This window comes from Lissotriton vulgaris, chromosome 2_1 (assembly GCF_964263255.1).
Source record: "Lissotriton vulgaris chromosome 2_1, aLisVul1.2, whole genome shotgun sequence".
Lineage (NCBI taxonomy): Eukaryota > Metazoa > Chordata > Amphibia > Caudata > Salamandridae > Lissotriton > Lissotriton vulgaris.
Window position 1 is genome coordinate 417,740,389 of NC_141687.1, and position 24,418 is coordinate 417,764,806.

A 24,418-nucleotide genomic window follows, 5' to 3' on the forward strand; every position below is an offset into this window, starting at 1 on the left:
GCCGGCCATCTTAGGCCGGTGAAACCCACATGAGCAAGGAGCGGTCTCCATCCCGAGCTGCGTTGTTGGGCTGGACACAGCAGGCAAAGGCTCCCAGTTTCCCTGGGGGTGCAAATCGAGGCAACTCAGGCCAATCCATAACCCCTTTGGTGCTCATGACGGCTCCACGCTGTCATGAGTCACGGTAGGCATGTGCTCATGACTGCGTGGAGCCGTCATGCCGCTGACGCTCCTCCCACGCGGCACTAATTCCCCACCTGTGCGGGAGAAATAATGAGTGGGAGGGGTTGTGACTGCACCAGGCCGTCATGAGCACGCGCCGCCCGTGAGGCATTATGGTGTGGAGTTGAGTGCGCTACTGGGGTGTAAGCGCATCCCTGTGGAGGGATGCGCTTACACCCCAGTAGCGCACTCAACCCCACAAGCCTATTGGACGCACCTGAACAGTTGCGTTACCTGTAAGGAGCACCTTCAATTGTTTAACTTCGCTCTATTTTCTAACAAACCTTGAATCTCACCGATAGCAGTGCGCCGTGCTTAACTCCCTTTGCATTATGGTGTGGAACCATCATGCGTGCCGAAGCGCCAAGCCCACCGAGCCCCCCGGCGCCGCAGCGGAATTTGCGGCGCAGGGAAAGGGATAAGCGGCTCTCATGCACGAAAGCAGCTTCAGGATTGGCCGCAGAGTAGGCTGGGAGCCTGTTCCTGCAGTGGAGCCACAAGAGGAGCAGAAGACTGGCGCCCCATGCCTCCACATCTGTTCTTTGCGTGCAGAGAACACCTGCATTGCTTCAATCAAGGTTGCACCCATCTGCATGAGAGGAAAGCCTCTGTTGCAGCTGATTTTACTGTACCTCTATTGACATGGGGAAGGGGGGGAGGAGGTAGCATTGCTAGTATGAGTGATGCAACTATGTGTGTGTGTGTGTGTGTGTGTATATGAGTGAAGACTGCACTGCTGATTTCCATGTTTGCACCTGTGCTGCACGGGTTAGAGAAACGTAAATTTGCAGTAGATGCTGCAACTGCCCAGTGCTGTAACTGTCCCAAACCAGGGAAGCTTAAACTGCGGCTGGCTATGCTGTAGGGAAGCTTGAACTGCGGCTGGCTATGCTGTAGGGAAGCTTGAACTGCGACCGGCTATGCTGTAGGGAAGCTTGAACTGCGGCTGGCTATGGTGTAGGGAAGCTTGAACTGCTGCTGGCTATGCTGTAGGGAAGCTTGAACTGCTGCTGGCTATGCTGTAGGGAAGCTTGAACTGCTGCTGGCTATGCTGTAGGGAAGCTTGAACTGCGGCTGGCTATGGTGTAGGGAAGCTTGAACTGCATCTGGCTATGTTGTATTTAAACTATAGGTATGAAGATAATACAGTTGCGTAGAAAAGATGCCATGGGCCCTTGTGCAAGCAAGGAATGTGTTCCCTTTGACTGCCATTATGGTGGTAAAATATAGTAAAATACAACAATTATAAGGATTTCATGGGTCTCTAACGCCCTTGGCCTCAGTGCCACTGAACCTGCTGCACCAATGCTTGCTGCGCTCCTGAAAAAAGTTTACACTGCCACTATTGCTTGTGCTGTACACGTGTAATGTGTGAAAGGGAGACTCGAATCACTGCAGCTGCTCTACATTGTGTACTATGCTGCTACTCTCCATACTCCACTCTAAAAGGCGAAATCAGGGTAGCGCCTAAAGGGAATTTCTCCCACATAGTGTACTTTGGAGTAATTTGTAGAGCCTTACAGAGCATTAGGGTGTTTTAACAGTGATATTTTTTGATGTGCTCTACAGACGGGTTGGACTCTGTGTGAAGAAGGTGAATTCACTATATGGTTAAAGGCATCTCCAGTGCAAGTGTTTTTGGAGCGTTGGACATAATGACAATTTGTCTTTTGGTTGTTCCCACTCCCTTAGCAACATCCCATTTTTAGGGCAATGTGTTGGAAGTTGGCTCCCTCTTGTGGCCTCTTGTGGTTACACGGAAAGGCAGAAGCTTGCAATGCCCTCAATATGGCAGAGGTACTTGTTCCAAGTAAATGTGTTGCAGGCAGGGCCGGACTGGGAACTGAAAGCAGCCCTGGCAAATTTTGCCAGACCAGCCCCCGTCTGGCGCATAGCGAGCGAGCGCAGCGAGTGAGGCAGACCGCCACCAGGGGGGTTTGGGGCGATTCTACCTCCAAGAAAATTTTGGAAAATGACAGACCAAAATGGTGAATTTTACTGCACATTTTTTATTACATATTCAAATTGTATCAACTTTCAAAGCACAGTAAATAGTAGATGATGACCATAAAGAACACCAGGTTACCCACCCAATCATATGTACCCATAGGCATTCTTTCAGAGAGCACCAAAAATAGACACAAGTAGTGAATCAGAGAGAACAAAGTGAAGTGAGACCAGCCCTCACATGGTGTGTAGCGAGCAAACGCAGTGAGCAACCACTACTAGGGGGAAACTGTAGAAATGTCACACAGAAGCATCTGATAACTAGCACCTAGGGCACAGAGGCCAGAAACTATGGAAAATCACACCCATGCAGTATAACTCTTAATAATGATTACAATTATTCCTCTGAATTTAAGTACTTTGTGCAAGATCAGTTGTTCCCGGTACACGTGTTCTAAATAGTGATGAGGCTCCCTGCCCCCTCTACCCCAACCCCCAGGAGGATCCGCCAAGAGGTCTGAACACTCATGAAAAACTAATGAAGACGACTGCATAATACATTAATTGACAAAAAATATTGTATAGAAACGCTGGGAGCATGAACAAGCACCGACTGCGGCAATAGGTCTGGCTATGTTTTTACATGGGGGAGAGAGAGAGGGGGAAGGAAGGGGAGAGAGAGAGAAAGGGAGAAGAAGAGGGAGAAAAAAAGAGGAAGAGAATGAGAGATTTTAGGAAGGAGAGGATTATTATTATTATTATTATTATTATTGCATTTATTGAGCGCACAGCTACCCGGAGGTTTCCCGGCGCTTGCCTTGGGAACCCGTCCTGGCTTTTCCCTGTGAGATAGCCCCTACAGGGCATCCCCAAGGTGAAAGCCAGGCATCCCGCCGCAGGGGGGCCGTTGTGGAGATTAAGCAAGCTTAATGCCCAGAGTTGCAGAGTGAGAACCCATGATTAGAGCAGGCACCGAAGCGAGAATTATCGAGTCCGTGGACATTTGAGCTCAAGACCCTGCCGCGTCGGGAATTGAACCCTGGTCCCGGGTCTGACCTCAGCTTCCGGGTCTGCCTGCTCTACACCGTGAGCCACACTTCTCCACGATTGAGAGAAAGATGGGGAGAGGGATGGAAAGAGAAAGAGGGAGCGATAGAGAGAGGGACGAGAGAGAGGGAGGGGGAGATAGAGGGAGAGAGAGAAGAGATAGAGTGAGGGAGAGAGGGAGGGGGAGAGAGAAGGGGGAGAGAGAAATACAGGGATAGAAAAGAGAGAGAAGGAGGGAGAGAGAGAAAAGAATAGAGAGAAAGGGATAGAGAGTGAGAGAGGAACCGTGAGATATATGGGGATAGCGAGGGAGAGAGGGGGATAGAGTGAGGGAGAGAGAGTGGGAGAGAGTGAGAGAGGCATAGGTATAGAGAGAGTGAGAGGGATAAATAGAGAGTGCGTGAGGGAGCGAGAGAGAGGGATAGAGAAATATATAGAGAGAGGTGGGAGGGAGCAAAAGAGTGAGAGAAAGGGAGGGAGAGGGGGCGAGAGAAAGAAAGAGAGGGAGTGGGAGGGGGAGAGGGATAGAGAAAGAAAGAGGGAGAGAGGGATACAGAGAGAGGGGGAAAGATGGAAGGAGAGCGAGGAGAGAAAGAGAAAGAGAGATAGAAAGAGAGAAAGAGAGAGAAAAAGATCACACTGTTCCCTTTTCTGTCTGCATTTGTCTTTCCTTCTTCCTTTCATCTCCCCACCCCCGATTGGCTCTGCTTCAGCTATCTATGGGGCAACATGCATGCCAGACAGAGCATGACTGTGCTACCTGTACGTCACAATATAGACAGCAGGCTAAACTTAAACCAAAAGGTGCACAGTCATAAAGACGTTTTAAGGTTATGGGCATGAGATAAATGCACATCCACTGAGTCTGAAATGGAACACATTGCACAGTCTGTGCTTATCCCAACAACAGCCAAGGATCCAGCCTTCCTGGACCAAACTTGGACGCCTCAGAGTCAGCATTTCAAAACTTGCTGTAAAATGCAGCAGATCCAAAGGAAGAGACAACTTTTATACATCACGTTTGTAGGCCTCACTTTCCTTTGCTCCTCAAAGTGCAAACAAATGTGTGATCATAAGATTACCTTCAAGGTAATTGTGTGATCACCTTGCACCATATGTTTATGAGTGAATGAATATATGTTATAGGTTCAATTATTAAAAATCAGTAAATTCATACCACACAATATATCCAATGCTGAAACAGTTAACAACAAATATAAATCCTAAAATAACTCATTGGTTACAAACCACAGCGTTGCCAATATTGGACTAGAGTTCTTTATGTTGCGAATAATAGTCTGATAATTAATTGTGCATTATGTGCTACTATTCCTTCGCTCTAAAACTGTGTAAGGTGGTTTGGACTTCATTTTATTGCTTACTACATTTACACATTTTCCAGACTGTGCACTTTTTGTGGGATCGTTAGTATCAGAACAAACATGCCAATGCCCCTCTGCAAGTTGTACTAGCAATTAGTGAAGTGCTTGTGCACTTAGAAATTCAGGACAGCAAAGTGTGTGGGAAATCGACTCTCCCCCAGTGTTGCAAAACCTGCAGCCCCTGGAGCTCATTTGTGGGTTTTTACATGGAGAGAGAACTTGATCATGGATTTGTCATTTAATGAAAGACATCTTGAGTGTATCTGATTAGGCATTCATAACGTGATGGTGTGATTGGAAGAGAGAGGTCTCTCAATCCAAGTCCTGTCTCAGAAGACCAAAACTGTCGTTGCACCTGTAGAGTGTGTTGTGGGAGCAAGAGAAGCGCCTGAAAGTTGTGCCCTGGATTGTATCCAGGTGCTGAAGGAGCTTTGAGCGAGAGGCAGGCCAAAGGATCTTGGAATGAGTTTGGCTTTAGTGACAGTCAGTGTCGCTGAAAACCATAAGCCCAGATGAGGATATGTTGCAGCCTCTCCTATTTTTAACTGGCCTCTGCTCCAGTACTGAGTTAGCTTACTCTTTAGTTTTCCAAATACCCTCACCTTGGTTTTGCCTACATTCACCGATTGCACTTCTGCAGTTTGTCCGAAGTGCGTTGTATTCCGATTACAATTTAGCCAAGAATACCCAGATCTGCTGCCCGCTGTATGAGCCTCAAGGGGTAAAGGCATGTTTCTTGCGGAATATTGTTGTCGCCCGATGCTGACTATGCCCAGTTAGTATGGTTGATTGAGTTCATGGCCACCTGTGAACGAAGCGTCATTAATGAAATCTTCATTGTATCTTCGGTCCTGGCAGTAACCCATTCCTGAGCTGAGATCACAACTCAGGCGCAGTAGGCCCTCCTCAGCCCGAGTTGAGAGCTCAGCTCAGGAATGTGTAGCTACGCTCATTGAAGCAAGGCTGAAGGCGCTAGCAGGCGAGAGCGAGGCCCGCCTCATCTAAGCACAGAGCTGTGCTGTGCATATACAGTCAGTGGTAACGGTCGGAATCTCCAGTCCAGACCACCACCCCCACTGTGTGAGGCGCGACTCCCAGCAGGAGGAGGAGTAGTAGGGCAACATGCTGAGTGAAGCCTCTCGCCGGAAGGCCGTGAACTGAATTTTGTTTCTACCTTATTACAAGGCCTGCCAAAAATAGTGGTGTAATCTGCTTTATTACCGGCTAGGAATGGAACGCCTTTGTGAGTTTGTGTCAGATCTCGCAGAGTGATCAACAGGGTGCCGTTTTCACTGCAGCTACAGAGCGGAGTGGACTCGGTCGGAGACTATTCAGGCCTGTAGTATTTGTATGTATTTGGCTGGGGGGGCAGATTTTCAGTCTGACCGTCACTCACTTCAGAGAGAAGTCACCAAGTGTCGTGTGTGTGTCTGTCAGATAAACACACACAACACCTGGTAACTTCTCTTTGAAGTGAATGACGGTCGGACTGAAAATCGGCCCCCCAGCCACAAAACCGGTCCCCTGTTTGAAAACCGGCCCCCACCCCTTCCAGCCTACCGGGGGATTGCCCGATGCCCGAAAGCTCCAGTCCTGCCCTGCGAGTAGAATAGAGAATATCCCTGCAGTAGAGATATTGGTCGATGAGGCATCTCGGCTTGTAGTCAACCAGGCTCCAGCAGGCCTAGGTGAAATACTCTGCGTAGTGTTCTTGAGATGCACGAGCTAGCACCTTGAAGGTGTAGGTGCCTTACAATGAAGCCTTGAGTCCAAGGTTCTGATGTGCCTTCAGACCGGCCAGTGCTGCAGCATGCGGGAACGTTCTGCTGAAGAGAGGATGCAAGTAGGACGCCCTTAATTATGTTAGTGAAGGAGGTATGTGCCTTCAGCTCGGTTCTCTTACACATCGATGCCATAGCTCAGGAGCAGATCAACAGGCTCTTGGTTTAAGTGTCCAGCAATTAGGGCCCCCCAATTACACATTTTACCAGGAAAAGGTATTTCCACAGGAGTGGGTAGGATTTTTAAGTCGGGATCATGAAATATTAGCGGAGCAAGTATGTTACATTGCAATCCCGTCGCGAGGCACAGAAGCCCTCGCATACATGCCAACAGGTGGGAAACTTGATTTTCTAAAGACAAAATTGGCTTTATTTTACCCATCTCCCCAATCCAATTGCCGTTGATCTAATGTATGTCATTGGGGAAACCTATTCTCACGATTTTGTTTTCTAAATCTCCCACTGGACTGTAAAACGTTGGCATATATGCGGGAAGTTACAGGGTAGAGGAACGGTCCCATGGAGGGCTGGCAGGGAGGTCTGTTATACTGTCATGGCACTGGCCTGTAGTTTTAGGTGAGGTGAGATTGTCGTCTGTGGAGCTCTCCCAGCGCTACTCTGATAGGTGCTGGGCAGATACAGCATAGAGAGCAGTCTACTACCACTGTCTGACAGTGTAATACAATGAAAAGGGGTCTGTTTAATGCATCCCCCTCTGCAGATGGGGACATTACATCATTTTATAGCCCTCCTCACCATGTTAAATACATCTGTACTTTCATTTAACCCACCCACAACCAGTATATAGCTCACTTTTCTTTTGGTCCTTCCTATAATGTGCCAAACGTTAAGGTGGAGGCAGCAAGCGCTATGTTTTTGTTGTTGCTCCCTCCTACCTAGAGACCTTTTCAGAAACATATGTATCTTCTCTGAAAAGATGACAACAGGGCCCTTTATAGGATTTCAACAACAGGGGACCGAACTGTACTGTGCGGGACATGTACTGGGAGCAGTCCTATGCAAGTTGCAGCAGTGCATGCTCTCATCAGACTGAGGCACTGTCGCCTCAAAGCTGGGCTGACCCATAGTGCCTAAAAGACATTGTAAGGCACTGCAAGAAGTGAATAGACTGGCAGTAGCCCTCGATTATATTACAGAGGACAGACTTCGATGGTTTTGATCCCTTTCAGCTTGAATTCTGCTATGAGGGGATTGGAAAACCTGCAAGAAATTGCCTTCATGACACAATGCTGCTCATAACATACAGACAGACACTTGCTAGGACATAGTTCCCTCATCATCAGATGTAACTTGGAGACTGAATATCTGATTTAGGAGAAGGACGTTAAGAGGTGACAAAGGGTATAATCAGTAGGTGTTGAGGAAAGGAGACAAGAAGGATGCTCTTCTGATCTGCAATAATTGCCTCTGTACTTGGTCTCAGGCAAAATATCTTTGGTAATATAGAAATGATGGAGCGTGATGGTGATCTTTCATTTGTCGGGATGCATCATATTCACGAGTAGTCTGCACCTACATTTATTCTGTTGTTGTATTAACAATTGGTCATTAGGGTGTGTTTTGTATTAACCTGTGAAAGTGAGATGTTAGAACCATTATGTGCCATGTAAAGAAATAACATGGCAGATGGGTTTTGAAAAATGTAGCCTTTCTGTGATTGTTTAACTTAGTTGCTCATTTATAATGTAATGCATAGAGATACACATGCACTAGATTAAAGTTGTACACAGATGTGGCAACTCGAACTAAAGTGTGTAAAGGTTATAGGCTGCTTGTAATGATTTGGGAATTCAAATGTGCTCATGTAATGCGATGACTTAGAAGTACTCTCAAATAGTGTTTGCCCTTATCCATAGCTATATAATTGTGGTAACCTTGATTATTGATGTTCTGATTTGCATCAGTCTTATTCTCTTGTCACTTTGAATTTTACTTTCTATATAAAAATCCTTAAAACCCTTCAGGTGTCTGTGGTCATTGAAGAATTACAAAGTATTATTGAATGAATAGAGTAAATGTTTAGAATTATCTTGTCACTTGTCCTCTACTAGCTCCTGATCCGTCAGGAAGAGTAAGTGCCTGTGGTAAGTCAGGTACCATGGTTGGTAATAGTGTTACAGAAAACACATACAAAGTACTGATAGTGGTGTGTAAATTAGCCCGACTCACAAATTAGTGTCTTCTAATCACGACATGGGCCCAAGTGCGTGAAAATCTGGTAAACTCAGAGTCGGATGACCTGCGCGCTCTATCACTTGTATGTTCAATTATTTTTGGCTTTGTAATAAACCCAGTAACTTGGATTTCGGAGTCTGCGATTCTTCAGGGTCATGGTTCTTTAAAGTCATTGAGTTTGTCTTAATGAGTTATTTCTCCCCTCTACACTTCTCAGCAGGCAACAAAGATTAATTGATCAGGGGTTCCAGAGTAAATAGGTAGTGAGGAATACGGCCCCATCAGCAATGATATCCCTGGAGGGCGCAGGTGTCCAGAAGAGTAGCCAAGCAGTTTCAGGTTCTTGGATGTGAGGTATATACATTTCTCTTATCCATGGGTATAAAAAGTGTTGGTGTCCCCAAGCCTTCTAGACGTCAATGACTAACAGAGAAGAGGAAATTGGGGTGAAGCCACATCAAACCCACTCTTAAAGCACTTCCACTGGCTCCATTTGGATGCAAGGATCAAAGGCCCTGTGCACTGTCCAAACAAGATGGTGGGGTGAAGGGTTGGTGTTACTACAGAAATTGGTCCTTCACCATGCCTCAACCAGAGTCTCCTTCCATGTCTGCCCATTAGATCACGCAAATTATTAGAGTAGATGAAATGCGTAGGAAGTTCGCTGGGCATACATGCACTTCGGCTCTGCAATCCCCTTAGCCTGAATCTAAGATCCAAAAGCAACTACATGCAGTTCAGTAAACTTTTGAAAAACAAATTATTTAGACTGGTCTTTAACTGAACTCAAAAAAGAACAGGTCTCAGTCGATTAATTTCAGACCTAGTTAACCACCCATCAATGTTGACTCGAACTCCCTACAATAATGTGGTACTCTTTGAAATCTTTTTCTAGCGCTCTGAAGTAACCATGGGGATAAATATGGTGCCTTTCTAAACTACTTCAAGAATAAACAAATAAGATTAAAAAATAAACAATGAAATTCAAAAAAATATGCTCTTCGTATTACAATGTTCTTATAAAACATTTACATGAGACAGAGCATAAGCACAGAATCTCTGATGCAAACCTCACAGAATGTTTTTTTACCAATCCATGCACATTTTTCAAATTTCACATAAAACATGACACAGCTTTAAATGGTCTATTATGCTAGTAAACCTATTTTTTGCACGACAGAAATAGATTGGTATGAAAGAGTGTAGCAATGATAAATATTTGCCATGCTTTTCATTTATTATCATTCTATATGGATCAATCTAGTCATTTATATATTGGAAACTAAGTAAACGAAGTCGAGACAGATTTTTTTAATAAGAAGAACGTCAAAAAAAATCGAACTGATTTTCTTGGCCAGGCACAGACTGGTGAGGTTGCACACAGACAAGAGGAAAGCGATCTCTGTGCAACAAGCGGAGATCATGCTGACCCGTGACAACTCAACCAGTTTGGTTGGATCTTGGCATGCACGCAAGAGAAGAAATGAAGTGGGGGTTTCGACACTGGCATCTCATGGAAGGACCAGCCTGATCTGACAAATTCGAGTTACTCAAATTTGATAGACTAAAGAAGAATTCGAGAGTAATTGAAAGAAGTTGTTACCAGAAAGCTAAAAACTCTGCCGGAATCCTTGGTTGGAAAGAGGGAACCTTCTACACTTGCGTTTCGCCAAGCTTCGAAGCATCCCCGTTTCCATCAGCCCCTGCCCTAAGCATTCATTAGCGCCTCCATAACGCCACAGCAAGGAGAGCTCAGTGACCTGCTCTGGCAAGGCTAGCCACATGCACAGTAGATAAAGCACTCCAAGGTAGATAGAAAGGGGAAATAGGAGGGATGGTGGCGAGGCTTTATGCAACACTTCAGGTAGGGAAGTCAACAAACAATCGAATTAGATGTCAACAATACGCATAGAGAGATGAAGTCCTAGACCCAATGTCATTTGGGGTACATGTCAAAGGATAGCGCGAATGCAGACACTTTCAGCAAGAACAACAAAGAGGCCACCACCAAAGAACATCACACCATCTATGGAGGAGTTCAGCGGAGGCCATTGCAACGCCAGAGGGAAGTAACATGTTATGTGCTACTTCTTTATATATATTCCAATTTGCACTGACTAATTATCACAACATCAATGAAAATCACACTAATTATGATGCATCAACTTTATGCAAACAACGTATGATTCAATAAAGGGGTGTGTTACCTGCTGATGCCAAAAATACATACACCACATTCCTGTGAAGAGATGTTAGCGCACATGGCGGAGAAGTGAGTGAGCAACCGGGACAAGTGCCTAATGTGAAACAGTGTCTTGAGAGCTCCTTAACAATAACTGCACAAAAAGTAGAAGACGCAAATGCTAACTTATAATGGGATTCCACTGAATTCACAACACACTACCGAGTGTGCCACTAATTCAGTGACTTTCAGAACCAGCGTCAATGCAGAGCTAAATATGAGAAGAATCCCAAGAACACCAGAAATATTCCACCTCCATGCACTCAATTTCCTTTTTTAGCCAACACTGCATGTCTTCTGATGTTATGTTTATTTTGCCAACTTTCAACATTTCTTTCCTCACACTCTAGAAAGTTGCTATTTCAAACCTCCCAGTTAGTGTTTTTCTATATTTTCTGTTCCTAGACCTAAAAATAAGGTCAATAGGTCTTTCTTTGAAGGATTCAGACAGAGGAGGGTTTGATCTATAGTTATTGCATTTCCAATTTCCAATATAGAGAAACACGTGAAAGACTAAAGTCCAAGTAAAATCAAACTTCTTACCACAAGATGGAGAAGGGATGATCGACCAGCATTGTTGCCTGGTCCTTTTCTGCAATGAAATTTAAGGATTTCACGACTTAATTGTCAAAAATATAAAGCAGACACCTGCAAAGACTGAAGAAGATATGACTCATGCTTGCACACATCAGTTATATGATTTACAACACAGATAGATTCTCAATATCAGAGCCTTGATTTCCTATGAAATGCTATGGTCCTGTTGAGTTGATCCACAAAACCAGTCAGCAGTGGCCTGCTGAGACCACTATTGCAATCTCCTGTCCCTTGACAAGCCATCATCTGATGCCTACAGCAAAACTTGGATCCAGACACAGAGCCCTGCCTGCCCCAGCAGATCCATCCCCCCAGGGATTTTCCCAATGTTAAATCACACTTACAGTGCCTCATCAATGGTGTTAAGCTCAAAGTAGTCAGAGTATCCGCCATTTCAATGCAAGAATATATACAACAGCCATTTGCTTCTATGTAGTCCCTCACGTGTCAGTCAAGCAGTTTTGTAACTTTAAACTGAATGATTGCTGATGCCCAACTCAATAACATTTCCAACAACCAACCTCAGAAAAATAAAATAAAACAACGATCAACCCACCACAGCACACACTTGATACATACAGGATACACACTGATCTCTACATCAGTAGCATCAGTGCAGTGTGCTACATCGACTACTCAACTCGATTCAAAATCTCGGAAGTAAAAGAAACAGCCATAAAAGTACATATAATACATTAAAATCATTCTGCATACCTACTGTCAGTGTCCTACAACTATTAAATATGTCTCGGGAATCTAATACATAAGACGTTTCCTTAGATTCACGGATTTCAATTAAGCATGGGCGAATTTTGCGAATCTCGCGTTCGCGAATTTTGCGGATTTGCGAACTCGCAATCCGCAAAATCCGCGAATTCTCGCGAATTTGCGGATTTTTTTTTTGTGTTTGCGCGGGTTTCTGCCAGTTCGCGAGGGTTTTGTACAATTTTGCAAATTGCGAACTTACCTGTCGGGTCGCAAGTTTCGCAAACTTGTTGTTTCTACGTGTCCAGCCTGTTTGGGACACTCTTCTTCATCACTGCCACTCTCTGTCACCACTGCCACTCTCTGACTACTCATGCCACCCTCTGGCCCACCCATGCCACCCTCTGTTTCATCACAGCACCCTCTGGTTGTCCAGTCAGTGTACATTATTGTGGCAACGCAAGCACACCTTCCCTGCCTCAAGTGACCTGAATTAATTTGGGGCTGATTAATGTGTCACAGAATATTTTTTTAGCTGGCACCTGCTTCCTTAGTGCTTCCTGATAAGTGATCTTTTGCACTTGCTAAGTGCTTTCATTGTTGCAAAATTAGTTACAACACCTGCCCTGCCCCAACTGACAATAATGAATTAGGGGCTGATTAATGGATTTGAACTTCCAGCCTGGCTCCTGCTTGTCTCCCTTAGCTGTAATTCAGGACCTTTGTGGCATATGTGTAACTATTCTGAGGTTCAGAGCAGGGTCACATAATAGTTGCAACTGGCAACTGAACTCTGGAGGGGCCCCTCAGGAAGCACTACAGGAAATGGCTACTAATGATGAGCCTGAACTTTTGAACCTGGTAAGTAGTTTCAGTTTTGCTAAGATCGTATTTCTGCAATTTTGCACTTATTCGCGGGGCACGAAGTTGTACTGGGAAGCCGCGAACTCACGCGAACAGTGCGAGCAAAATCCGCTGCTCGCGGATTTTGCGGGAGATTCGCAAATCTCGCGGATTGCGAATTTACCCAAAATCCGCAAAATCCGCGAGCGAAACGGATTTTCCGCCCATGCTTAATTTCAATATAAAAATAGCAACTATAAAACAAACTTGGTGATTATTCAGTGCAATCAAATATTTAAATGCGACCATATGAGATCTGATATTCTGTGCAACAAACAGTGGTTTAAGCTAAGAGCACATGTATTGAGAATCAGGGCACAAGTCCTAAAAAAAGAAGTGAGGGGACGCTGTCACCGGAAGTGACATCACAACAGGAAGTGATGTCACGAAATGTAACTTGCACCATCGGGCTCATTACCTCCCCTCGCTCACCCCTAAGATGCAATTGCATCTGAGAAGCAAGTGCATGAGCAGCGTTCCGAATGGGCTCCGATCTCGTCCCAGAGTGGCCAAAGAGTGAAGTCCAGCTGTTTGGCAGGGGCGACGGCGTCCATCCGGTAAAATAAGTGGGGGGGCGTTGTCCACCCGCGTGGTACCCCAACTCGAGCCCTGTTGAGAATACATTTTACAAAACAACGTAGATTGCAATGTGCTTTGTTTGCTTATGCCATCACATGGACATAAGGCCAAGGTTGAGGGTGGGAAATTCAACCAAATGGTGCAAAAATCCAAGTCTGAACCTGGTCAAGACGAAACGATGCTGGATGTTGGTTACATAAGACAGATATTTTTGATAGCCCTTCTCGAACTCAAGGTACAGAAAAGGTAACGGTTGGCAACATCTTCTCAGGGCCCTCTCACCATTCATTTCTATGTAATCAAAAGTGGTCTTTAATTTTCTTAGTAAGGGACAGCACTTAGCATCCGTCCACACTGGCAATTTAAATACATTTCTATAAGAGAACTGTCTGTATTCTAGCTAGGGGATATGTGAGACATTGTCCAGGGCTAAACAATCTGAAATGAAGGATTTAGTAACTAAACAACTACACCAATGTTCTTCAAAACAAATAGATGTTAAAACCGCTGCTGTCCATAAAACCTCATCAACTCAACACCTCATTAAAACACAAATTGTGTATGGTACAGTCACAGTTCCAGGCCCTGTGCTTATGATGAAATGTGTTAAGTCCACTCAGGGCCGGACTGGGAACCACAACTGGCCCTGGCAAAGTGCTTGGCCGGCCCCCTCTCCCCACTCGGGAGGGAGAGGGGGGTGTTGGAGGTGCCGCTAAGCTCCTTACCGGGCTGGTTTTCGGCCGATTTTGGTACAGGGTCGATTTAGCAGCTAAAAACGGGCCCCAGGAGTCCAAAACCGGCCCCCACCCGTGCGGCGCACCGGGGGATTGCCCGGTGCCCGTCATGGCCAGTCCGGCCCTGAGTCCACTATGCCACGTCCCCTTTTTTACATTTTCACAAATGTACTTAATAATGCTGGGGAAATGTTCCCATCCCTCCCACTTAAGGAATATTTGTTTCATTCAAACAGGAGTAGAACATGTCTGAAATGAAGCCACATGGCAATGATGTATCCAGCTCGACAGGAATGAATGTAAAAAAAAGTCTAGCAACTCTGCAGTGTTTGGGCCTCAGTCTCCACAGCTGTCTGGTCAACAAAGCAGAGCAGCCCTGTTGACTTCTGATGCCAAAGTCTAAAGAGAAGAAGTGTTGTGTGGTCCAAAGGAATGTGAAATTCTGCCAAAATACTGAAGGGTAACACGGAATGATCAAGCCGTAAGAGTCGCAACCTTAGTTACCACATAAGACTACACACAGCATGCTCTGGGATCCCACACCCACCCTCGGGTGACTCGCATACTTGGCGCAATGTGTGTAGCTTGAGTAACATGTTGTGCGTTAGACAGAGTGTTTTAGAGCACCGGCACTGTTGGGCAGGCACTGCAGTTGGACTGTTCTGATTTAAGGAAATAATTTAGAAAAACTGCATGGGATTAAGTTTTCAGTGCAATGACCAGTTTTCAGTTTCATGCCTCATAACTTTAAGGCCAATGGAAAAAATATACTTTCTTTTTCCATTACAGAAACTAAAGTATACTGTCTAATCCAAAATTTGCAAGATCTATACTAAAATATGAACCTAGACGGGTTCCTCAATCCGATCATAAATCCATCACAATTTGGCCTCCTAAATGGGAGATTTGCTTGCAACAACATAAGGTATTTTGCCATATCCTTGAGAAAGTTAAAGCTCTGCAATCACCAACAGTCTCGGGTGCTTTAGATGCTGAAAAACTTTCATGATAACTTTTCTTAGATATGTTTAAAAGCAGTTTTGAACAGGGACAACTTTAACTAGATGAACCCGGCTCTCTATTCAAATCCTAAACAAATGTTAGGATAAATGGCAGCTTGTCCAAATCATTTGAAGTAAAGCAAAAGATAAGACAAGGCTGTCCTCTTTCCCCACTTCTGTTTCTTTTGACTGCAGAACATTTTCTCATAGGTAGGCAAAACTATGACATTTAAAGTAATCCCCTTCAGATAGAGAGCACAAAAATACCTGTCTATGCTGAATGAATAAATGAATGAAATAGAATTTATATAGTCCAATGGTTACCTTGAGGCCTCCCAACACTGCGGACGAACACAGAGACAGAGAAGAAAAGGATTAAGTATAGTCATTGAAAAGACAGGTTTTTAGGAGCTTTCAAAATATCAGCAGGTTAGGCTCCTTCAGCAGATGCAATGGAAGGGCGTTGTAAGAAAAGGAGCGCCCGCCCCATCTCGCTTTCCTTATTCTCTGTGGGGCGGCTAGGAAGGAAGACATAGAGCGAAGATCTCTGGAAGGTTGGTAGGGGGTGATCAGGAATTGAATCACTGCTGGGCCATTCTTTCAGAAGGCCCTGTGAGTCAGACAAATGGCCTTAAACTGGATCCTCGCCTTAATTGGCAGCCAATGGAGGGTCCTTAGTGCTGGTTTTGCAGATTGCCATTGGGGGATTTGAAAGAGCATGCGAGCAGCACAATTCTGAATGATCTGGAGTTTATGGATGGTGGATTGAGGGACACCCAGATAAATAGCATTCCGAGAGTCCAAGCGAGAAAGGATAAGAGCTTGAACCATGATCCTTCTCGCTTGGAAAGGGAGAAGGGGAAGGATCTTGCGAAGCATCCTCAGAAGGCCGTAGCATGTAGCTGAGATCTAAGCAGCCTGTTAATTGAAGCGGAGAGAACGGTCGAGCCACATGCCAAGGCTCTCAATCTGGTGAAAGGAAGTTATAGCTAGCGAAGATATTAAACTATCGTTAAATGAAAGAATACCCTTCTATGTCTCAATTGTAGACATATGAGATAAGCACTCTATAACAACCTGATAAACAAAAAGATTTTTTATATACTTATTTTGATTAGTTTATTTGAAATATTTTTCTTTTTGTTAACTTATACAAAGTTCATATTTAGATAGACGAATCAATGGTGCAAAAGTGCATTTGAAAATCAAAAATAAGTGACATGTGAATAAATTCATACACCATCAGACATTATATACAAATCCATGCAATAGATGCGAACGTTGATTCGGGCAGTGCGGCAGATGTCTTACAACGCGCGTTTCGGCACACAGCCTTCATCAGGTAGCCGTCCACTACTCATAATAAAGATGTCAAAAAGGGATATGCTGTGATTGCAGCTCAGTTGGCATGTCAAAATGCATGTAATAGGAATCCCTGCAGATGCATGAAGATTTTATTAATAGGATCAATTTCGGGGTGTCTATTCTTGTATTAGTTTTGTAAAAAACAGGCCCATATATATATATATATAGTATCGATGACTAATTATATAGGAAGCTCCTCTAGTGGAAGTTCTAAATGAAATGGCAAACCCAGCTTCTCAGATTCGTAAAGAAGGGAAAGGGCGGATGAATCAGAATATTCGAGATTCTAAACCCGACTCCTGAACGGTTAAATCTTTCCTGCTTGACAGTAACTGCCAATTGATACTCGTTTTAGTTGGAAGCTGCCGCTGCGGTCTGCTTTAGAAATATTTCCCTTGGTTGATAGTGACTGCCAATTGTTACACGTTTTAACTGGAGGCTGTCGCTACGGTCTGCCGCTATGGTCTGCTTTAGAGATGTTTCTCTTGATTTAAGAAACGATGCGAACAACCTTTCGTCTGGAAATTGCTGGCTCCAAGTGGGCTCTGTAGAACCGAAGGCTTTCAATCTGGAGCTTCGGATCTGGTGCAGGACCAAGACAGTTAGGTAGAGCAGAGCAGTATTGAAGGAGGGGGAGTTGCCAAGGAGCATACGCTCGGTCTTATCCCTGTTGAGTTTAAGGCATAAGAGTTCCATCCACTTGGGAACCTCCTCTAGGAAGGGGCCTAGGGTGCTAGATGACTTCTTGGGGTGGTGTAATGCCACCACGAGCTGCGTGTCATCTGCATAGGTGATGATTTTTATGCCAAATAGATGGACAATCTCCGCCAGGGGTCTGATATAGATGTTAAACAGTGTGGGGCTCAGGGAGGAGCCCTGAGGCACCCCACAGCTGAGAGGCAACTGGTTGGAGACAACATCTCCTTCAAAAACCTGAAAGAACCGGTCACTGAGGAAGGACAGTAGCCATGTTCCAGCAGGGCTGGTCACCCCCAAACTCTTTAGCCGGAGGACTAGAGTGTTATGATTGTCAGTGTCAAGTGCAGCACTGAGATCGAGGAGGATGATCGCTGCAGTGCCTCCTTGATCCAGTATCTTCCGCACCTCCTCAGTTACTGAAAGAAGGGCAGTTTCGGTCCCTAGTTGAGGGCAAAAGCCAGTTTGGGAATGATGGAGGAGTTCATTAGATTCTAGAAAATCTACCATCGTAGTATTTATATGTTTTTCTCTAATCTTACTTATCCAGGGAAGGAGAGAAATGGGATGATAATTGGCTACATTAGACTAGCCGAGGTTAGGTTTCTTTAAAAAGGCCTTTACCAATGCCTGATGATGTGTTGCTCTTTTCACAAGGCACTGACTCAGCATTACCAATCATAATGGAAGAGATCTCTAAATATGCAGCAGTATCTGGATACTCTCTTATTAGAGACAAGACCAAGAGTTTCCTTCTAAATATTCACTCCAGAGACTAAAAACGTATGATTAAAATGACAAAACAATGCTTTGAAATACTTAGGAATTTGGTTTGGTAAACACTTAAATTAAACTACACTACTCAATGAATCCAAAAGACTTTCCAAGATCCAAGATATACTGACAAATAGGTCACCAAAACTCATAACCTGGCAGGGAGAATATAAACTATAAAAATTATGATGAAACACCTTATAAACTTCACCACCAGAATGCTCCCAGTATTACTCTGGCCACATTTTTTAAGTTGGTTGAATAAGTTATCACAGAATTTCTATGGAAAAACAAAAAGCTAAGAAATGCAATAAATAAGCTTAAACTAAAGAAAAATGAAGGAGGAATAAAACTACCAGATTTTTCTAGATACTAAAAAGCTTTTTTATCTAGAGTTTTAGGTAGTCAACAAACCAAGCAGGCACTAAACCGCTTTAGCTCCCAATAGAAACTGAAGTGTTAGCCCCACTACTACATATAATGTCCATATGAATGAATCAAACAACTAAAATTCCCTCACTCAGACACAATATTCTTCAACACCACAGAGACACTTTGTTGTTAAAGAAAAAAGGAACTCTCGCCTATCTAACTCATATAAAACCTCATAATGGCAAAACAATACTATAAAAATAGGAAGGTTCCACAATATTCTGGGAGAACCAGGACCATAACGACATCAAGCTTCTTGAACACTTAGACCCCAAAAATAATCCTAAAACCTTTTATGAACTACAAAATAAACAATCTCACCAATCTCAATTTTTATAAATTCCTAAAACTGAAAGGGACCATTCAAAAAATAGGTAGAAACCACAAACCAGACGAACCTGTCTCTCTAACAAAAACATGAATTGGTTAGGTCACACAGCCTCCAAAATGTATAATTTACTAACCCCACTTATACCACGAATTAACAGCAACGCGTTATCCTTTTGGAATAACTTCAAAGACCACCCTATACCCACATGCTCATGGGAAAATGTAGGGCTCTCATCCTTCAAAGGCAAAATTACACCAGCACCCACGCATATGAGACTATGGACAATACACAATGCTTTGTGGACTTCAGAATTTGGGGCTAAGAGAATCCAACATTTGCTTGAATTGCAATTAAGACATGGGATCTGCCACACTTCAATAAGTTATCCAAAAACACTTAACATAAAATTCAAAATAGATCCCAACACAGCGTTATTAGGAATCGATCTGAATACCATCTGAATGAAAAAGTTCCCCCAACATCTCATTCCATGCATAGCTGCACTTCTCACAAAGCACAACCATGCCCACTAACACTATACTACACGCATCCCATTTCTTATGCCCATCTTGGGAACTCTGGAATTCTACTGACTTGTGTCTTCAGAAAAAGAAGCCACCATGATGAAGATACCTCCAAACTCGTGTGTAGGATACATGGTAGGAAATGAATAGACTAATTCGTATGGAGATACCAACAGCAGGTAGAACACTGCAAATACTAACAATGTGGTAAATGTGTTGCCTCTAGCAATAGGAGAGCTTCAATGTAATTGTGATAAAATTTTGGTTTATAAACACATACCTTCCGAGGGGTGGAGTACTAGCAGCTCTAAGAAATGTTTAGCTTTCTTAGAGATGCTTGTACCCCCTCCCCTGCTTTCTCCCCATCTGGTTATTTCTTCCTCAGTGTCCTCTCTTTTATCTCTTAATTTACGCATTTTCCTTTGTGATAAAAATATTCTGTTTCTGTACTAGGTACTTCCGTTGTAACTTTCATCAAGATAAATGTTATGGCATATTAATTGGGAAATCCATCTTGATACTGTAAATCTTTTAGGTTTTCATGATGTACGAATGTCCTGCCTCTCATATCTGTGAAGGAATAAAATGAAATAGTGTTGCAAGTGCCAGACACTTCTCTGTATTATTGCGCTAAACTCAGAGAATCAAAGAACAAGTGCTGCAAAATGAGTGTCATCTGTGAAGTGCCAATGCAGACCTGAAACCATCAGAAAGCGCTTTTTGCTCAGCGGGAAAAGATGAGCATTAGTGAGGATGATAAGAAGGAAAGGGGAGATGCAAAAAGGTAACACCTTTGAGTGGGGACATGTTTTTATCTAGGGTATTAACCTCTTCGCCGCTAATGACAAGGGTAACTCGTCATGGAGTTTCCATTGATTTCAATGGAAATTACATGGAAGAGCCAGAAGAGCCATAGCATCCAAGTGGTTAAATGTAAACTTCAAGGGTGTTCAGCCTGTGGAACACTAAGCTCTGTCTTTGGATCCTCTCCTATAAACATCCCTTACGTTTGAGGAGTCTTCTGCTGCAGGTTGGCCCCCCTCACAAGCGATGGATCACAGACTTCACACAAAGGGAACACCAGATAACCATAACCTGTGCTACTAACTAATGTGAACAAAGGTGACATTCGTTCTCGTCCCATCTCCCTGCTCCCTGTTCCAGCCAAGATTCTGGAGAGGCACCTTAATATGCATTTGAGGAAAACTGCAGAACAGCAGTACTGGTTTAATGACTCCCAGTTTGGCTTTAGGAAATATCATGGGACAGAAACCGCATTAATCTCAGCCACTGATTGTATAAGTCGGCTATTGTGTGAGGGACAAGGGGTGGCACTGATACTCTTGAATCTATCAGCAGCATTTGATACCATCTCACCTGTGCTGCTGCTGGACACACTTCAAGGTCTTGGCATCTCTCATCAAGCATTATCCCTCTTTCCTCCTTCCTCAAGGAAAGATCCCAAAATGTGAAGTTACAGCAATTCTACTCAGAGGCCTTTTCCCTGCCTTGTGAAGTGCTGCAGGGCTCATTTATGAGCCCTATGCTTTTTAATCTTCATGTGGCCCCTCTTGCTGCAATAATCCAGTCATTTGCAATGGAGGTAGTGTTGTATGCTGACAACACTCAAATCATGGTGTCAATCCCCAAGAATCCATGCGCGGTAGCTGAGAACGTCATGTGTTGCATGGCCAAAGTGACAGAATGGATGTCATGTAACGTCCTAAAACTCAACGGAAAAGAGATGGAAGTGATGATTTTTGGTCCAGCTGCCCCGAGCTGGAATAGTAGCTGCTAGCCACACTCTTTAGGAACCTGTCCTACTCCGGGGAAAAAGGCTAAGAACCTTGGAGTGCTGATGGACACTTAACAACAATGCCCAGGTGAGTTGCACATTAGCAACATGCACCTGGATTATAAGGATGATTAAAAAACAAATTCCTTTAATTCAGCAGTCCGCTCGTCAGCAGGTCGCTCTTGCATTGGTAGTGTGGAGACTGGATTACTGCAACTCACTATACCTGGACTCGAATAAGAACACGCAGCACAGACTCCAGGTAGTGCAGAATGCATTGGCTAGACATGTTCTGGACATTCCCAGGGGGGGCAGTCGGCCGCAAATGGTTTGTAGACCTTTCATTGGCTCAGAATTAATAAGTGCATCAGCTTTAAATCTCTGCACATGGTACATACGGATCTTCATCTCCCATATTCAACAAGATTAAAAGCCATGTTTAGTTGGTACACCTCAGGTACACACCTTTGTTCATTGCTTCAACTCCAGCTCAAAGTGGCAAGAACCAAAAGAAAGAAATGGGGCGACAGAACATTGTCTACGGCTGCCAGCAAACTCTGGAACACCTGCCACAAAACATTAGGGCCATCCCTCAGCTCTTACCTTTCAGGAAGGCTTTTAAGCCCTGGCTTTACTTCATGTAGTAGGTGGCATGGTCGACACGGTCGACCATGCCACCTTGGTAGACCGTGTCAAGAGCGTAGGCATCCGAGGCAATGCTAAGAATCTCCTTGCCTCCTTCCTGGCAAACAGGGCCCAGGTCGTCACTGTTGGACCTTTCAAATCCTCCCCCCTGTCACTGCCATGTGGAGTTCCTCAAGGCTCATCCCTAAGTCCGACACTATTCAACATCTATGTGTCAGACCTTGCCAAAGTCATTAGGGCACACGGGATGAGCCTCACTTCCTACGCAGATGACACTCAACTGGTCCTCGCCGTCAAGAATGACGGGTTTAAAATAGCCAACAATTTCAATCAGGGCATGTTGGCAATTGGGAGCTGGATGGCTCAAAATTGCCTGAAACTAAACTCCGATAAATCGGAGGTTGTGATTTTTGGCAATTTATCCCCGGAGTGGTCCCCCCTTTGGTGGCCTTCATCCATGGGCCAGCCCCCAGACCCGGTCAACAAGGTGAGGAACTTGGGAGTCATGTTCGACAATCGTCTGAACTTTTTACCACACGCAAACCAGATTTCCTCCTCAGCCTTCCACAAACTAAGGCTTATTAAGAAAATTCTGCCTTTCCTACCTGAGAATGCAGGCAAAACATTGGTGAGCTCCCTGGTCTTGTCTACCCTAGACTATTGCAATGCCTTGTTTCTAGGTGCCCAGGAGAGAGTGTTACTGAAAATGCAGGCTATTCAGAATGCAGCCGCCAGGCTCCTAGGGCGCATTCCCAAATACCAACCGGTGTCACCCACTACAAAACAGCTTCACTGGCTACCGGTGAGAATGAGGATCAAGTTCAAGTCTCTGTGCTTGGTTTACAAGGCTCTACATAACGCTGGACCCGCGTTCTTCACCCAAAATCTCATCCCCTACTGCCCATCCAGAACACTGCGCTCATCCAGCTCATATGAACTGGTGGTCCCCCGAACCAAATCTGTCACATGGGGTGACAGAAGATTTCTTGTAGCCGCACCGAAATTGTGGAACACATTGCCACATTCAATCAAAACCAGCACCTCCCTTTGGTCGTTCCGCAAGCAACTTAAGACCTGGCTTTTTAATCAATGAACCTCAGCCCCCCTTGTTGGTTAAACACTGCAGTAACTTTAGCGCCGAGATGCTCAAGGGCCTTCGTTCGCGCTCTACAAATGTTGTTATAAATAAATAAATAAATAAATAAAATGTAGATATTTTCTGCAGCTGGAGATCTAGCAGACTTATTCCGTATGGTGGTCTATAGCGCCTAGATACCTTTGGGTAATTGCTGTACTCTACAATTTCTAAATCAAATCAAATCTAAATCAAATTCCATCCAAAGTGGTCCTCTCCTTGGGTCCTCAATATTGCACCAGGCATAACAAGCCAGAGGAACTCTAGCACAATAGCTGGGCAAGTGCCAGCATGGCTTTTAGCTACAGAACTAACACCAAGGCTCCAAAATGACGATGTGACTACAAATGTCATGGGCAGCTCAGAACAGAAGTAGCCGAGGTATCTTGAGGTACAACGTTCCTCTTTCTACGCCAAGTCGCAACTCAAAATCAAGGACACAATGTGCCAGTAGCCTATCTGTTAAAGAATTACCTGCAATCCCAATCGGAGCCAACCAACATACTACAGTGATTCCCTCATTGAAATGATGAAGCTATCCAACAGTAAATTCTTATGCCCTGGAATTAAATACGAAGAGCGATCTTCAGATTCAAATGAAAATGAGACACCATTTTATGTTTAAGTTACAAAGTAACACAGACTGTTAATCCTTGTAGTTGAGTCTAAATCAAAAAATGCACTCGGCTTCAGTGCAAAAATGTTCAAATGAAATGAATCCACATTCTCAAAATGTTTTAAGAAGTGCATTTAAATTCCAGCCAGTTGCTTTGGTATTCATCGAAGGGAACATTTTCCACAGACTTTTCACAATTATTTACCTGCAGTCGGACGGAGCAATTCTAGAGGGTAGGTCTGCTGCGACATGCACACACAGCTTCCGGCAGACAGTTTTAATGAATGAGTAGTTCATACTCATGGAGGGATGTATGGTGCAATCATTCCATATGCAAAACACATATTTCCACCAGTACATGGTGAGAGGCAAGAGGGGGGAAAAAAAGGCCACTTCACTTTAACTAGTTGTTTGCTCTACACCTTTAGGAAAGGGCTATACTGATTTTTGCAATATGCTAGTACCTATCTTTGAATCTAAGTTAAGGCTGTAGTAAAAATCTGCAAGATGGTCCCAGGGCACCTCTAAATCTGTTAGGTGCCTGGGGCATCTGCCACACCCCTAAGGCAGCTCACAGTGTGACCTGCTCTCCTCCCAGGCAACACACCTCAAACTCTAGGCATAGTAGATTCTTTAATTTTCTGGCTATACCCTGGTTTGTTTCACTACCTCAGGCGAGGTCATCGCTGACTGAAAAGTAGGAAAAAGAGACCATTAATTGGACCCGCACAGCTGAGACAAACACAAACAGAGGCGCTGATGCACCGCT